The sequence below is a fragment of the Macrosteles quadrilineatus genome, unplaced genomic scaffold (genome assembly GCF_028750875.1).
Source record: "Macrosteles quadrilineatus isolate MER2022 unplaced genomic scaffold, UCM_ALF_1.0 Scaffold_267__1_contigs__length_128125, whole genome shotgun sequence".
Lineage (NCBI taxonomy): Eukaryota > Metazoa > Arthropoda > Insecta > Hemiptera > Cicadellidae > Macrosteles > Macrosteles quadrilineatus.
Window position 1 is genome coordinate 1 of NW_026542860.1, and position 18,825 is coordinate 18,825.

Consider the following 18,825-nt stretch of genomic DNA (forward strand, 5'->3'; position numbering starts at 1 on the left):
TGAGCGTAGCGAACGAGCTAACCTGAAGGCAAGTGAGCGTAGCGAACGAGCTAACCTGAAGGCAAGTGAGCGTAGCGAACGAGCTAACCTGAAGGCAAGTGAGCGCAGCGAACGAGCTCCAACCTAAAGGTGAGTGAGCGTAGCGAACGAACTTCAACCAGGACGTGATTGAGCCATGCGAACGAGATCATCTTGAGCCCGCGGGTTACAGCTAGTTCTCCACAAAAATTATTACAGCTCTTTAATTTTTCTCGTAGCCATGTAGCGCATGACAATTATCAATACACTAACTTAAATTATTTGTTTTTTCTTTTAAATAATGATTTGAAAAAAATTGCTAAATCTTTTGTTTTTTAGGGTATAAAATTGGGAAAACGAATGTTTACTCCATAAAACCTTCCATGAACCCCTGTTCCCATAGTCTAATCTTTATTAACTGGCTTTTTCCACCTATGACATGTGCGACACAAGACTCGTCCTTTTGGGTGCTTTCATCGAATGTGTTGGCACAAGCTAGTATGGAAGACTGTTTGTAAACCACATCACAGTAATGCCATAAAACACACTCAGTGGCAACTAATAAGTCCCAGTACCATAACCTGCAATAAACAATTGTATCCTAACCAACAACTTTATTAACTGGCTTTTTCCACCTATGATAGGGTGGACATAGGGCTAAAATTTCTCCAGTCTATACCAGCTCACATCCGAAAAGAAACAAAATTTTATAAATTCAAGCAGCTCTTAAAGGAATATTTTTTAAGAACTCCCTGCTATTCAGTAACAGAATTCTTTAGTATTAGTAAAAAACAGTTAGGCCTAACTTAATTTGAATTCCAAATACTGTAATCCTTAAAGTCATGGTTTTGTAAAAAGTTAAAGTAAAGTAATTTTAGTACTCTTTTTATGTATTTAATTAGCAGTAAGCAATTTTGAATTTAGCTTATGACTCTATTCAAGTTCATGTAATGTGAAACTATAATGAATAAAGAATATTTTGACTTTGACTTTGAACCAACAACTTCAGGGCCGGTTTAACCCATACGCGGGCCGTGGCGCCAACGAAATTTTTTTTACTTGAACAACATAATTTTGTTTATTTTTGCTCTGAGTTTAGGTATTCAAAGCACCACAATAAAGGCATTTATTCTGTTTGTACCAACAGCACTTGAAAAATGTGTATATTTGTACAGCACTACAACTCAAGGACTCAATGCCATTTGCAGTTTCAATTTGTAGTGAGCTGACGCTTGGCAGTCGGCAGCGTACAGTGCGGCGCCTGTGGGTTTCATTTCACCACTCACCCATGCTCGAGATAAGCAAGGGCGCAGCGCCACTTGTCACAACAAGAAACTTCCCCCTCCCTTCTGCCTTTGATCCTAGAGCGTGTGTTACGTTGTATGGGGCTCATTTAGTTGTATACGTATACCGTATCGGTATCGTATTGGCATTGTTTTAATGATTCATGATTGTTGATAAGAGAATGATGAATAAGATAATGAGTACGAGTGTTTTAAGTTTAATTTATAATTAGCGCATTAAGAAGAAAGTATAAACTGAATGAATGAGTAAAACATCTTGCGAGCCGATACTAAGAAAACAATGGCAGAAAAAAATAGACCCTCTGACACTTATCATAGAAAGCGTAAGGCGAATTTGGAAGAGAAAGATAAAAAACAAGCCAAATCAATGAGTGGCGCTGATTCGGGTGTTCGCTTAACTCTGAAAAATTCCTAGAACCGGCCCTGAACAACTTTATTAACTGGCTTTTTCCACCTATGATATGTGCGACACAAGACTCATGCTTTTGGGGGCTTTCATCGAATGCGTTGGCACAAGCTAGTATGGAAGACTGTTCGTAAACCACATCACAGTAATGTCATAAAACACACTCAGTGGCAACTAATAAGTCCCAGTCACATAACCTGAAATAAACAATTGTATCCTAACCAAAAACTTTATTAACTGGCTTTTTCCACCTATGATATGTGCGACACAAGACTCATGCTTTTGGGGGCTTTCATCGAATGCGTTGGCACAAGCTAGTATGGAAGACTGTTCGTAAACCACATCACAGTAATGTCATAAAACACACTCAGTGGCAACTAATAAGTCCCAGTCACATAACCTGAAATAAACAATTGTATCCTAACCAAAAACTTTATTAACTGGCTTTTTCCACCTATGATATGTAATGTGCGACACAAACTCGAAACTATAATACTTACAATAAACATCTAACCTTAACTTTTTACCTGATTTATAAAATATAGCACAATAACTGAATCATGCCATTACAGAAGGAGTGTGACTTCTAAAATTACAAATAGTTTATTGATCCCCCAATAATTATTTTTGGCATATCGCATTATTAACCATCCCGTGCTTAGAATAATAAATCATGTGGCAAATGTGAATTATGGAAAAATATTTAAAATTTAATAAGAGACTATTTTTGTGGGAATTTACAATTACTGAAGTGTTCTTATTTAGGCATTTACAACTTTGGTAACCTAACCAAACTACTGAGTTTCTCCTTCTGTCAACTCGTGTTTTGGACTGCTGCAACCACTTTCCGACAGTGGTGGCAAATTTGGCTTCTGTTGCTTCTTGGTGGCCAAATATTTTCTGAACTGCAACTGCAAAAAATATGATATACCATAAATATTAATCTAGTACTCTAATATTTATTCATAAATGCAACTTCAATACAAACAAACTCAATACAGTATTCCTCAGTTGATCAAGTCTAATGTTGTGGGGATACGTAGGGATCTGTATAGCATAACAAACCTGATACGTGGAGATCTGTAGCCTAAAGCAAAAAATCCTGATAGTTTGGTTTTTACAGGATGAGTGCTCATAAAACCGATAACCGCGCTCCAATTACCGTTGAATCTCAGTTTCAACCAAAATGCCGTAATATGCACTCTAATTACCGTTGTATCATAATAGTTTACGCTTCAGTGTCAAACCCAAACCCTTGGAAAAAGGGTGGTCTCCTAAATTTAACAATTGAATCAAATCTGACGAACTTTGACAAGACAGTTGATGGCAAGACTCATTTTTTGGAGAATGTTTATGAGATTCATCTGCCACAAGATTTTCCGGCAGACGCATTTTGTGACCTGCCCTGAACAGTACCATGAGAAGACAACAATACTTTATTCTTATGTTTCAATAAAGCAATGTGATTCAATGGATGATATCTGACATGATATTTTAAGAAAGCCGTCTGCCGAGATCTGATGATGATGGCAATATTTAGAGACAATCGCAGTTGCTATTTTTATAATATGAATGGTGTTATGGTAAATTTTAATTGTGATAACTCTGTAGGGCAGAGCCCTATGGCAATTCCATAAAATCCATTCCTAGTTTGTGCCTTCGCTGTAAGAGGAGTATACATGCAAAATTGCATTTGCATGCTTTTAAGTGCAAAGGTTTGGCCTTGGCAATAAACATGCAGTGGAACCTTGATAACAAGACCCTTGATAACAAGTCACCCTTTTTAACAAGTGTCATTTTCTAATCCCCTTGAATTTTATTTTAGCCCTTATCACATGTTGTTGCAAACCTCGATATGAAGTCAAACTTGATAACAATCTTGTTTAATAAATCCCCTTGAGAGTCTTGTTATCGAGGTTTACTGTGTATCTATATATAATTATTTCTACTGTAGTAACTTATAAAACCACTGTTAATGCTCGAACAAATTGTAGGCCTAATTCTTTTTAGATTCCAATATAGGGTCAAGTGACACAATTATACATTGCATGATAACGAATGAGTTAAATTCATTTTTGTAATAAAAGGTTATATTTTAATATTGTTAACAGCTTTATGTCACACGACATCTATTATCATATACCTAGTTATGATATTAACTATAGGCTACCTACCTAACTATTACTGTTACTGTTGAAAAACCTTTAGGCCAACCTAAATACATTTGTTGACTTTTGTTTTACAAAATGGAGTCTTGCTTACTCCCCCAACCGTCTTGCCGGAAAAAGAAAACTTCATCGCCAGCTCGTCTACTATTGTTCGCCTTAGCATGTTGTGCATGGCTTCCTGGAAGTCTTTACCTCCCACACTAATCAGAAGCTGACCTGAAAAACCAAACAAGATTTGAAACCCTTTCCTCACATTGGACATTGGATGCTGTATGACTAATCGTTTAGCCTATGTAGCCAACATGGAAAATGAAATACTCAGACAGAATGAAATATTTAGAGTTACAAATATAAAGTTCAGTTGCAGTGAATGATCAAAGATTATAAACTAACTCATTAGCGATGACTCAAAGACGAAAAAATATTGTGAGATTAATTAATAACAGCAGGTTATCTGTAGTAATTCCACACGCTTTTTATATACAGTAGTACTTAGGCCTACTGTATATACCTACGCTTTTACTTTTAAAAATTATTAACGATTTTAATAGGCATGACCTATATAATTTGAAAGGCCTGGCTGAGGTTCCACGAGGTCAAATAATGAAAGAGGTTGTAATATATGATAAGACTTTCTTTCCAATATAATAAGACCACTTTCCAATAATAACCTATCAAGTTCTGACGAACGTAAATTATCACCCATAACTCCAAACAAACTCACGACTACATAGCACGGACGAAACTGACAGCACTACCGAGTACAAATTAGGGCACAATCTAGGAAAATTTTTTTTGGGCGTAAGCATTTTTGATTTTAATTGTTATTTCGTTGTGTTTCACCCACTATTTCAATTGTGCAAACAGTCCGGGAGTTGCATAAATTAGTGAGTCGGTTCATTATTACTTAAATAATCTAACCTCACTTCAAAGGACTTTTAATACAGTCACAAATCCGCATAAAGTCCAACCTATTTTCCTCACATGCCTTTTCTGACATAAAATGTGATTTAAAAATAAATATTAAGGTTGGGTTGGGTTAGGTTAGATTAGATTATGTAACATCATAGTTGCTGATACATGAATTTATGCAATGTGGCCTGTTTTCACTTTTAGGCACAATGGGATTATGTACTAAGGGATTATGCACTTAGCACGTTCATTAACAGACATTGAGGATTGGAATGAGGACGATCATGTCAGCAGTGGCCTAACTTAGCTTCTGTTACTGATATTTGACGTGAATAAATTATATTTTATTTATAATTTATGTTGATATGATTAATAGTTTATGTAACTTACAGTTGTGGTGCCACTAAACTGTCTAACACAATAACCATGTGTTCTGTATTTACTTTAATTATTTGTTTATTTTTTTGTTATCCTAGCAACCTAGGTAACAACAGTTTTAACAACAGTTTTTCTGATTTGAATCTAGTGGATTACACTACTTAACTATTCTCTGTAAATTAAATGACCTTTTACTAGAATGATTTGTTTTAGTGCGTCTATCCGCTAGAAATGGTGACCCCGACTAACAAGTAAATTATTTCAAACTAAATTGATGTTTTTCCTACACTAAATTTCAACCTTCTACCAAAACTACATTTATTTTTCACCTTTCTCCAAATTATCGTTTTACGCCATGGACCAAGAACTTTTGGAGCGCCTAGCTCAATTAGAGAGTGAGAATGCCAACCTACAAAGACAACTTCAAGATTTGAATGGAAGACAAGAACAAAATCACATTTCTGTACATCCTCAAGAAGCCAACCTACCTGATCTTCCACCAGTTCTACCACAGCATCAGCCAGATCATACAGCCCATTCCGACGAACGACATGAAGATCATCACATCCACCGGGTAAGCATAAAACTTCCACCATTCTGGAAAGAGAAACCAAGGCTCTGGTTTTCCCAAGTTGAGGCTCAGTTTACACTGGCTCACATTACGAGTGAAACAACTAAATACTCTTATGTCATTTCACATCTTGATGAGCGCTATGCTAATGAAGTGGAGGATCTTATAATAGATCCACCTGTTGAAACTCCTTACTCTACTCTCAAGTCTGAAATAATCAGACGGTTGTCTCTATCTGAGGAGCAACGCATTCGTCAGCTATTGATGGAGGAGGAACTAGGTGACAAAACTCCTTCTCAGTTCCTACGCCACCTTCGATCACTTGTAGGTTCGACCACAATCCAAGATAGTTTACTGAAAACTATTTGGATGCAGAGACTTCCTGCTCATGTACAAAGTATTTTGCAATTGCAAACAAGTGCCCAAACTGACACACTTGCAATTACTGCCGACAAAATTCTAGAAGTCCAACCTAACGCATCTTTTTGTCATTCTCTAACTAGTATGCCTACATCTTTGAATGCCGTTAATTCACCAAATCCTAAATCTTCATTTTCTGATGACCCAAAATTAACTGAAGTTTTATCAAAATTATCTGCTTTGTGTTGTGAGTTGTTTTGTTATATATAGTAAAGTTTTGTTAGTTTAGTTTGAAAGTGCTATGTTGGCAGCACTGGTAGCACCAGCTCACTTTGATAAAGAAGGAGACTCTCTCTCTCTGCAAGACTTCGAACCGAATTGTAAAATCTTTAATAGAGCTCCTAATAAATGTATGTTATATTAATATGTGAAGTTTTAATTAAGCCCCACTTGCTACAATAATAACCATAAGGACACACAACATGGCGCAGTCAAATTTAAAGCAAGTGGGTGAAGATAATGTGAAATATAAAGTAATAATTCAGTAACTGGATGTGAAAGGTAAGGTAGGCTTGGTGTGCGATTGCAGTAAGGAAAATGGCGATGTCCGGGCTCTTCAAGCCACCAGACTGTTTATTAATTTCAGATAATGTCGCTCAGGACTGGGTTCTATTTAAGGAGCAGTTTAAGCTATTTTTAATAGCCACCGAATCAGACTCTAAATCTGAGGAAGTGAAAATTGCACAATTGCTGAACGTAATTGGAAGAGAAGCCTTAAGCATATATCATACATTTAAGTTGGGTGATTTAAAAAGTTTAAAACTTGAGGATGTGATTAGGGAGTTTGACAAACATTTTTCCCCGACTCGTAATATAACCTATCAAAGATTTCTTTTCTTCAAAAGAGTTCAAAAAGAAGGTGAACCTTTCATTAACTTCTTAACTGATGTGAAAAAACTTGCATCGTATTGTAATTTTGAAGGCCAAGAAGATAGTCTCATTAGAGATAAACTAGTACTATGTATATCAGATGAAGGATTGCAAGAAAGACTTTTGCGGGTCCCTGATCTTAAACTCTCAGATGCTATCAAACATTGCCAGTTGGCCGAGCAAAGTAAAGAACAATTTCAAGTTGTTAGTAAAGATAAAATTAATTCCATGCCGATGTCAAGTGACTTAAATTCCCTCACGCCAGTGGTTAAGAGTGAAGTGAAAGAAGAAATGGTGCATGCTGTTGAACACTATCGAGGTAAACAAGGTAGGCCTAGTAAAAACCCTACTTTCAACCGTACGTATTTGTGCAGGAAGTGTAATACTAATCATGCTAGGGCTGCTTGTCCCGCACACAACAAAAAGTGTTTAAATTGTGGTGAGCTAAATCACTTTGCTGTAGGTTGCCTTAAGTCGAAAAATAAGTTTAACAAACACAACCCTAAGGTTGCAGATAACAGGCCTAATGCCAGATCGCTTGCAGATAATAGGCCTAATGCCAGATCGCAAGAAGAAATTCATGTAGACGAGTTAAGCTCTGGGTTTCGAATTGATGATGTAAATATCAAAAATGTTTGTGAAATTGCAGGTCAAAATTGTTGGTTAGAAACAATTTCCATTAATGGTGTTAATGTGGTGTTTAAGCTTGACACTGGGGCTGAAATTAACTTAATACCCCTTGATATTTTAAACAAGTGTAAACCTAAGCCATTTGTTGATGAAAACTGTAATGTAAAACTTGAATCTTATGGTGGGTTTAGGCTAGATACTGTTGGTAAAGTAATGTTGAAATGTGAATTGAACAAGGTAGGCCTAGTAACTACAGAGGAATTTGTTGTAATAAGTTCGAATGATAAGTGTATACCAATTTTGGGACTTAAAACTTGTGTAAAATTAGGACTAATATCTAGAGTACATAATGTGCAGGTAACTTCTAGGGAAGAGTTCATTAGTAAACATAATGATGTGTTTAATGGTATTGGGTGTTTCCCTACAGAGTACAAAATTAAACTTAAAGAAAATGCTAATCCTATTGTAAAACCGCCACGTAGAGTTCCCAATGCAATCTTGAGTAAACTTAAGGAAACTTTGGATAATCTTGAACAATTAGGAATCATTTGTAAAAATAATAGTCCTAGTAGCTATGTGAGCAATTTGGTAATAGTTGAAAAGCCTGACAAGTCACTTAGGCTTTGCTTAGATCCTCAGGTTCTAAATCAAGATATCAAACCTGAGCCATATTTGATACCTACAATGGATGAAATTAAGACTAACTTAACTGGTAAGACTTGTTTCAGCGTTCTTGATTTAAAAGATGGGTTTTTCCATGTAAGGCTAGATAAAGAGTCAGCGGATATTTGTTCTTTCAGTTCACCGTTTGGGTGTTATTCTTTTACAAGATTGCCATTTGGCTTGTCAGTTGCTCCCCAGTTATTTCATAGACTTAATTCTAGTATTTTTTCCAATATTGAAGGTGTAACAGTATATTTTGATGACATACTAATTGCAGCACCCTCTGAAGAGGTTCATGACATGGCTAAAGTTTTAGAGAAAGCAAGGTTGAATGGTGTTAAGTTTAACCCCACATAAGATTATGTCAACTAGGCTACAACGTTTTAAGTTAAAACTGTTGAAGTATGATGTAACGATTAAATATCGACCAGGAAGTAGTATGGTTGTTGCAGATATGTTGTCCCGAACTAGACAAGTTGCAAATGTAAGTAGGTCTGATAATAGTGTAAAAGAAAACAGTGAAACAGATAGGCTTACTGATAAAGTTGTTCCTAATGAATTAGCAATTTCTGAAGCTAAAAAGTGTGAGTTTAGGGTAGCAACAAAAGATGATCCTGCATTGAACATTATTTGTCAATATTATGCTCAGGGTTGGCCAGATAAGTCAAAAGTTCCAGAACATGTAAAGTTATTTTATAATCAAAGGTGTGACCTGTATGTAAATGATGGTATTGTATTCTTAAATGATAAAATAGTAGTACCTTGTAGCCTAAGAACAAGTATGCTCAAGTTGTTACATCAATATCATTTTGGTATTGAGAAAACCAAGGCCAGGGCTAGAGAGTTGATATATTGGCCAGGTATAACTAGAGATATTGAGAATCTTGTGGTAAATTGCGCTAGTTGTAATAAGTATATGAATGCACAGGCAAAAGAGTCATTAATTTCTCATGAAATACCTGACCTACCATTTAGCAAAGAAGGTGTGGACATAGCGGAAATAGGCCCTAACATCTATTTAGTTGTTGTAGATTATTTGTCGAAATGGGTTGAATGTGTACAAATGTGTAACAAGACTACTTTAGAGGTAGTGAGATGCTTAAAACCGATTTTTGCTTGTCACGGTATACCATTGAAGGTTGTCGGAGACAACAATCCTTTTGGGTCATTTGCATTTAAAGAGTTTGCTAAAGAATGGTGTTTCGAAGTAGTTAATACAAGTCCATTATATCCCAGGTCAAATGGACAAGTTGAGAGAACCATTCAGACAATAAAGAAAATTCTGAAAAAATGTCATGAAGTTAGGTCAGATGTTCAGTTAGCTATTTTAGAATATCGTAATACGCCTGTTGTTAATGGGTTGTCACCGTCTCAAATTCTTATGGGTCGTAGGTTGCGTACTAAAGTGCCTATCACAAAAAGGTTGCTTCAGCCAAGTTTATCTAATCTTAGTAATGTCAAACAAGCTATCGTAAACAATCAAGCTAAGTCTGCTCAAGTGTATGATCGAACAACTAAGCCTAAAGCTGAGTTTCAGTTAAGGGGTCCAGTTTATGTGTATAATCTTGTTAAAAGGGTATGGGAACCAGGTCAAATTGTAGCTCTAACAGGTAGTCCTAGATCTTATATGGTTAAGATGAGTAATGGACGAGTGCTGAGAAGGAATAGTTTTCATTTAAGGTTGAGGTCTGAAATTGGACGTAATTTAAATAGGCCTATTGATGATCAGAGAAATGAAGTGTATTATGATGTAGAATCAGATCAATCACAAACTCCGGTTACAAATCCTAGTAGGTCTATTACTGTAAATGTATCACCAAGTTCAAATAACTTGACAAATACTCGTATTAGCGAGACTTTCACCCCACAAACTCAAGTTGTGTCCCCATTTTCACAATCTCAATCACTAGATGTAAGTCGTGGTGTCGCTTTAACGCCAATGCATAGTAGTGTAAATCCCAATGCTACACCTAATGTAAGAAGTGCTTATAAAACTAGGTTTGGTCGTGTAATTAGGCCTCCAAGAAGGCTAGAGGATTATGACACTGATTAACTGGCCTGTATTGTGTTATTTGAGTTGCTTAAGTAAAGAAGTTGTACAAAAAATGGAATTTACATTGTATAGGCCTAACCAAGAAAAGGGTTAGGAAGTCAATTATGTTTAATAGTGTAGCCTAATAGGTTTTTGTTGGGACTGTTTAAGTTTTGAGTAAACCTCAGTTTGAAGTATTTTAAATATGATTGTATTTCTCTATATTGATTGTTGTTTTTATATTTGAGATGTTATAGATAATAAAGGGTTTGTTTAGGCACTACTTGGTAAATAACGTTTGAAATACTAATAGCCTACAAGTTTTGGTAATTTTTGAAGATGAAAAGTATTATGTTAAGTTTATGGTTGAAAATTCTTATGTTGTTTGATAGGTTAGGAAATGATTGTTTTAAATTTCAGAAGTCTTTGTCTGGTAAGTTTATAAAAGTGCTAATGCTCATAATTTTGAAACTTTGTTAAATTGTTAGTTAGAGGATAAAAGATTTAAGGGGGAGGTGTTGTGAGTTGTTTTGTTATATATAGTAAAGTTTTGTTAGTTTAGTTTGAAAGTGCTATGTTGGCAGCACTGGTAGCACCAGCTCACTTTGATAAAGAAGGAGACTCTCTCTCTGCAAAATGGACTTCGAACCGAATTGTAAAATCTTTAATAGAGCACCTAATAAATGTATGTTATATTAATATGTGAAGTTTTAATTAAGCCCCACTTGCTACAATAATAACCATAAGGACACACAACACTTTGGAGTTGCAAATGAAAAATATGCGTAAAGACGTTGATTCCCTACGAGACGGGCGACCTAGGTCACGTCAGAGGAGTTTGTCTAGTAGTCGTTATCACGCAGGTAGCTCCTCTGACACTACAGAGCAAACCAATCTATGCTGGTACCACAAGCGTTTTGGCTATCAAGCTGAGAAGTGCATTCCACCATGCAATTTCACTTCTCCGACAAACTCCAAAGGCAGCCAGTGATGGCGTCAGCTGACTGCCAAGCTGGAGGGCGCCGCCTACAAATCGTCGACCGTACAACTAATACTAAATTTTTGATTGACACTGGATCCGACATATGCTGCCTCCCTAAATCATTCGTTTGTAAGAACCAAAAGCGTATTGAATATGAACTTCGTGCAGCGAACAACTCTGCCATTCACACCTACGGTATGATGACATTAACATTAAACTTAGGGCTGAGACGAGCTTTTACATGGAATTTTGTCATTGCTGGTGTTAATACAGCGATTATAGGCTCTGACTTTTTAGCACACTTTGGATTGCTTCCTGACTGTCGTAATCAACGGTTGATTGACAGTGTAACAAACCTTTCTGTTCTTTGTCAATGTACCTCAATCCCTCATTTCAGCATCAAAACTATCACACCCAATTCTTCAACTTCATCAATACTGGCAGAATTTCCCATGATTACCCGACCCTCTGGTACACCAATAAAAGTGCTCCATTCAACCTTGCATTTCATCAAAACGACCCCTGGCCCCCCAGTTTCATCTCGTCCACGTCGACTCGCTCCTGATCGGCTTGTTATAGCCAAAGCCGAGTTTGATGCCATGCTCACCGATGGTACTGCACGTCGATCTGATGGACCTTGGTCATCACCCCTTCACATGGTCCCTAAGAAACCTGATGGATGGCGCCCCTGTGGAGACTACCGTGCTCTCAACGCTAGGACTATTCCTGACAGATATCCTGTTAGACATATCCACGATTTCACCCATTCTCTCAGAGGTTGCAAGTATTTCTCTGTGATCGACCTAGTGAAGGCCTACACACAAATCCCTGTCAACCCTGAAGACATCCCGAAGACAGCCATTACAACCCCCTTTGGATTGTTTGAATTCCCCTTCATGTCCTTTGGCCTCCGAAACGCAGGACAAACTTTTCAGCGTTTCATTGATGAAGTAGTTTTTGGTTTAGACTTCTGCTTTCCTTATATAGATGACGTCTTAGTTTTCTCTAAGGATGAGACTGAACATGAAGCCCATCTACGAACTATATTCAATCGGTTTTCTGATTATGGCATACTCGTTAATGTAAATAAGACTGTTTTGAAAGCTCCAAAGGTTACCTTCCTAGGATATGAGGTATCGTCTGCTGGTACTCGACCACTTCCTGAACGTGTTGAGGCTCTGCAACAATTCACCCGTCCCTCTACTGCAAAAGGTTTGCGTCGTTTTCTCGGCATGTTGAATTTCTACCGCAGATTCATTCCTTCAGCAGCCAAGCAACAAGCAGCTCTCCATGATGCCCTCTCATCTCTACGTGGAAACCAACCTGTAAATTGGACTCCTGAATTGGATGCTGCATTCCTATCCTGCAAAGAACATCTCTCCAATGCTACCTTGCTTGTTCACCCTGACCACAAGGCCCCTCTCGCATTGTTCTGTGATGCCTCGAGTACCCATGTAGGAGCTGCTCTCCAGCAGATGGTTGACAATAAAACATGGGAACCTCTCTCTTTCTTTTCACAGAAACTGACACCAAAACAATCCCTTTGGCCAGCCTATTACCGTGAGCTTTTCGCTGTATATGCCGCCATTCGTCACTTTCGTCACTACCTTGAGGCAAATCATTGCATAGTTTTCACAGACCACAAGCCAATAACATTTGCCTTCAGTCAAAAACGTGAAAAACTACCTCCTGTTCAGCAAAACCAACTAACATTCATTTCACAATTCACTACAGACATAAGACATGTTTCTGGATCGGCCAACCTAGTAGCTGACGCATTTTCTCGTGTAGATTCATTGTCAACTACGGCTCCCAGCATTGTAGATGCCAAAACTTTGGCACATCATCAAGACTCTGACCCTGAGCTACAAGAGATCCTTAAGGGAGAGACATCTCTTAATTTGAAGCTTGTCAAAATTCCTGGAACAGACCTTGATGTATACTGTGACACAACAACTTCAGTACAACGACCCTTTGTCCCTGAGCCCCTTAGACGCTCAGTTTTTAATTCTATACACAATCTAAGTCACCCTGGCATCAAAGCTTCGGCAAAACTTGTTTCTAATCGCTTTGTTTGGCCCCGAATTCAACAAGACTGTCGAAACTGGGCCCGAGCCTGTGAGAAATGTCAACGTGCTAAGATCTCCCGTCATGTATTTACACCCCATGGATCATTTTCACTCCCATCATCAAGATTTGATCATGTTCACATTGACATCATTGGACCACTTCCACCATCCGGACCATACAAATATTGCCTAACAGCTATCGACCGCTACACCAGATGGCCAGAAGTTCATCCATTGAAAACCATCACCGCAGAAGAAGTAGCTGAGGCTCTGGTGATGTGCTGGTTTTCCCGTTACGGCCCACCCTTGCGCATCACAACTGATCAAGGACGCCAATTTGAGTCAGCATTATTTCGTGCCCTTGGAAAGACCTTCGGTGTAGAGCGAATCAGAACTTGCGGCTATCACCCTTGTGCTAATGGTTTAGTCGAGAGATTCCATCGGCAGTTTAAGGCAGCTCTCATGTGCCACAATGATTCAACATGGCTTGAAGCACTTCCCATCGTACTACTCGGCATTCGCAGCGCATATCGTGAAGACCTTCAGGCATCTACTGCCGAATTAGTTTTTGGCCACCAACTCCGTCTACCTGGAGAACTTCTAGACCTCCCTCAAGACACAACTCGTGAGGAGGACCCGGCTGACTATGTAGTTCGCTTACGTCGACACATGTCAAATTTAAGACCTGTGCCCACATCTTGGCATGATAAACCAAAGACCTTCGTTTTTCAGGAGTTAAAACGGTGTACTCACATATTTTTGCGAGATGACTCTGTTAGACGATCACTACAACCACCTTATACTGGACCGTTTCCCGTGGTATCTCGTGATGATAAAACTATGACTATAATCCATCGTGGTAAACGTGTGAAGGTGACGTTGGACAGAGTAAAGCCCGCGTATCTATTGCAAGATCTTACTCCTTCAACACATACACCCATCCACAATGAACATTCCAGAAATCCACCCTCCACAGTGTTCCCACTCAAGACCCTACTCTCAAGCCAACCCAAGCCTTACGTGACCCGATCTGGTCGTACTGTGAAATTTACAGTGCCCGGTCTTCCAGACTCCGCAGGGGGCTAATGTGGTGCCACTAAACTGTCTAACACAATAACCATGTGTTCTGTATTTACTTTAATTATTTGTTTATTTTTTTGTTATCCTAGCAACCTAGGTAACAACAGTTTTAACAACAGTTTTTCTGATTTGAATCTAGTGGATTACACTACTTAACTATTATCTGTAAATTAAATGACCTTTTACTAGAATGATTTGTTTTAGTGCGTCTATCCGCTAGACAGTCTTTTTTTTCTTTTATAGGCTAAATCAAGCTAAGGTAAACGCACCAGTAGCTGACAGTATAAGAAACTATACGCACTTAATAATCCGTGGTTTTGAATAAACAGGAACTAAAGAGATATTACGGATTTTATGTGATTCTAAATTTAGTGTAGTTTTCAAATGTTTCATACAAAAAGGGTTTTTTAAATATATTTTATAACATTTTAAAACTTAATTCAACCTTTGTACGTGTTCCAGTGGCTGACAGTGAAAAAAGTGCTTGTACCAGTAGCTGACACTGGAACTATAAATGTACTAGCTGCTAAACCTAAGGGTATTATAATTTATAAGACGAATAAAATCTAACTTAATAATTAAATTATAAAATCATGTAAAACATTATTAAGAACATTTATTTTACATATTTTAAAATAAAAATAATTTACATTAAAAAATATATACAGGGTTAGTAAAAAGTGTGGATACCCCTGTTATGTTTTTAACGGCCCATACTAGAAAAACTAAACTCGGCACACCATTATGGCATGTTATGAAGTACTTTTGGGCATAACCGCCACTTGGCGTTAATCCCCTAGATGGGAGATTTTGGGGGAAACTAAAAAATTCAAATACACAGACCCATCGAGTGACGCCTCATTTTGAAGGTCCTGGTAAAAGAAAACCAACAACGCAAACTAGAGGTCTCTATCTCAGTTCAGTAAAAAATGGTAGCCAATTAAAATTCTCATAAGTTCCCAAACCCAAAATGGGGGATTTTGGGGGGAAACTCAAAAATTTTAAATGATAAGCCCCATCGAGTGACCCCTCATTTTAAAGGTCATAATAAAAGAAAAGTAACAACGCAAACTGTAGGTCTCTATCTTAACACAGTAAAATATGGCAGCTAATTGAATATAAAATTGCAAGTAATTTCCAATTTCTAAACATTTCAATCAGCTTCCATTTTTTACTGGATTGAGATAGAAACCTCTATTTTGCGTTGTTAGTTTTCGTTTACCAGGACCTTCAAAATGAGGGGTCACTCAATGGGGCTTATCATTTAAAACTTTTGAGTTTCCCCAAAATCCCTCATTTTGGGGATGTACACCAAGTGACGGTTATGCCCAAAAAGTACTTCATAACATGTCATAAAGGTGTGCCAGGTTTATTTTTTCTAGTATGGGCCGTTAAAAAAATAACAGGGGGTTTCCACACTTTTTACTAACCCTGTATATATTTTATATATATTTAAAAAAATAATATTTTTTTAAGATAATTTGGATTATAAATTAAAAATTTAAATCATTTTATAAACATATGAGATCGCATAAATTATAAATAGCATGCAAATTTCGATGGGTAAAACCAATTTAATATTGTGCAAGTAGCAAATATCCCCTGTCAGCTAGTGGAACATGTATGGCTTTTGTGTACCAAAGCCTGACATTGATATAATTTTAAATCCAAAACCCCTAACACCCCAATTTTATCATGAAATCGTCAACAAAGGTATAATTGATAAAAATAATGAGCCTAATCATTAATACTATCTAAGAAATTTAGCGAAATGACAAAAAACCAAACTTACTTTCTAAACAATTTCATTAAGGGAATCGACTAAATGTGATGTGTACAGACAGGGTCGCTTTCAAACCACCACCATTCCGTAAATATGAGCTAAATTTCACTGAATTCTTTGTAAACAAATCAAGAATAAACATATGTTCTTCTAACAATGCAATCATGTGTAAATATTTTTAAGAGACCACATTATAATGTTAAGAAACTCAAACTGTCAGCTTCTGGAGCACTGTCAGCTACTGGTGCGTTTACCTTATTGCATATTGTAACTCTGATTTGCTCTCATGGCATCGTGTGTGGTTTTGTCTCTTTAGTAGTGAATGTAAACAACTGACAGATGTTTCCACTCCACAAACCTTCCACCCCTTTTAGTGTTAGTCGCCACTAGAACTTGGACTCGTCCAACCCACAAATAGGTGAATAACTCAACAAAACTGAAGCTTAATATTAACTAAGTTATTTAACTGTACGGCCACTTAGGAATCTCTCCGACAAAAACTGATTGCATTTTTGGATTCAGCGTGAAAAATAGGTACTGTAAGTAACCATCTAAAAATTACACGATTTCGCATTGAAGATAAATCAAATAATTAAGTACCCTCAGGCAATCAAAAGTATTTCATACTATCGAATTAAGTACCGGTAGGGCCTAGTCAATAAGTTAGTTGTTGTGTCAGGAGAATCTAGAAATAGTAGCCTAATACAATAATAATTTAAGTTAGACAGTGTATTTTTTTCGGTAAAATAAAAAAATTAGAATTTTTTCTTTGAAATTTCAAAAGCAGCCTAGGTAAACTTTCAACAGATTTTTTATGGGAAATTCATTAACTTATATATGGTACATTTTTTTAACAATCTAATTCCCTATAGACCTATAGAAATATGTAGGTAGGCCTAACATTTTTTTTTTTTTTTTGGAGGTTGGCGGCCTCTTATGACATGTTAGGAAAATATTTTTTATCAGTTTTTGAGGCAAAATATAATAGCCTAACAAAAGGAGAACCGAAAAATTTGAAAACCGTAGCCTACAGCTAAGTTTAATAAAGTAAGGAATCCAAAAAAGTCCTAAAGTTTTTGGTAAAATATTTTTTTATTTATAGGCCTAAATAAAATAATGTTTATTGTGTTTTAGCGTAGGCTAGCGATTTTGTGGGAAAATATTCAGTAGGCTACCTACCTATTTAGTATAAAACTTTTGTACAAAATGTTTTTACTTCAAACCAACATAAACTTATTCAATCATCTTGTAGTGTATTCAATTACCTACATGAAAATTTATAACACATTGGGTAACAATTTTTGTTTTTACGTGTTTGGGGCATAAGTTAATAATGAAAATAAACGAAACGAAAACCGCAAAATACAACCAAGAAAAATTACAACCTTTTATAAACACAATTTCACACCATTAAGTAAATATTTATGCATAATAAAATGCATGAAGATTACTGTTTTATATACAAACACATATCTCTAACAATACGAAAAAATAACGAATTAACGATAAAACGCGGATAAACGAGAGCGAATACGCCGAAAACTCACCGGCAGCCGGCAACAACAAACATCAACACGTCAACACGCAAAGGCGAATGAATTGAATTGAATAGGCACTTTGTGTGTGTATGTATGTGTATGAGACCTGGGAAAGCGAAACGGCACACGGAAGATTTCTCAGGTGCCGTTTGACGTCACTAACTGCTGACGTCACTTTGAGGGGACACCAATACCGCAACGATACGGTTTTGAGCCATCGGCCTCGGTGGTGTATTGGATAGCGTGGCGGGCTGACAATTCGAATGAAACGAGTTCAAATAACACCGTTAGTACTAACTTTTTGTAAAATTTTTTTCCATATCAGCAAGTTTGGTTGGTTTGGTTAGGTTATGACAGTTTAATTTTATAATTTAAAAATTATAAAGTTGAATTTTAGGCATTTATAATTTTATTTTATGAACAAAACTATTTTTTAGATTAGTAACCCTTACCCTAATTAGGTTTTTCCATTATCAGCACGTTTGGTTAGTTTGGTTAGGTTATGACAGTTTATAATAGAAAAATTATTATAAAACTAGAAGAGTACCCGTCCTTCGTACGGGGTTGGCATCTATATAATTAATACGCTACATGAAACTTTGTCGGTTGAACTCCTCCGCCATTTCTTAACCGATTTTATCCATTGACGTCTCATTGGAAAGAGCGTGTCACGTAGATTTGCAAACTGGCCTTACATTTTTGAAAAAATCCCTTGGGCTCTGCCCCAGTGGCTTTGAAAGTTCCCATGTTATCCTTATGGAGAACATAATTGTTTACATTTTGATCAGCTGTATAATTTAATTGCTGTTATTTATTTTTCAATTCAATGAAATGCATTGAGTACATTTATTTACTATTTGAGTTTGTGTAAACATAACCCCCAAGACGGATCGTGTTAGTATGGTTGTATCTTAAATTTGTGTATTTATCGTTGTTTTGTGTCGCTATGACGGATCGTGTTAGCATGATTGTAATTTAAATTTGTGCATTCATCGTTGTTT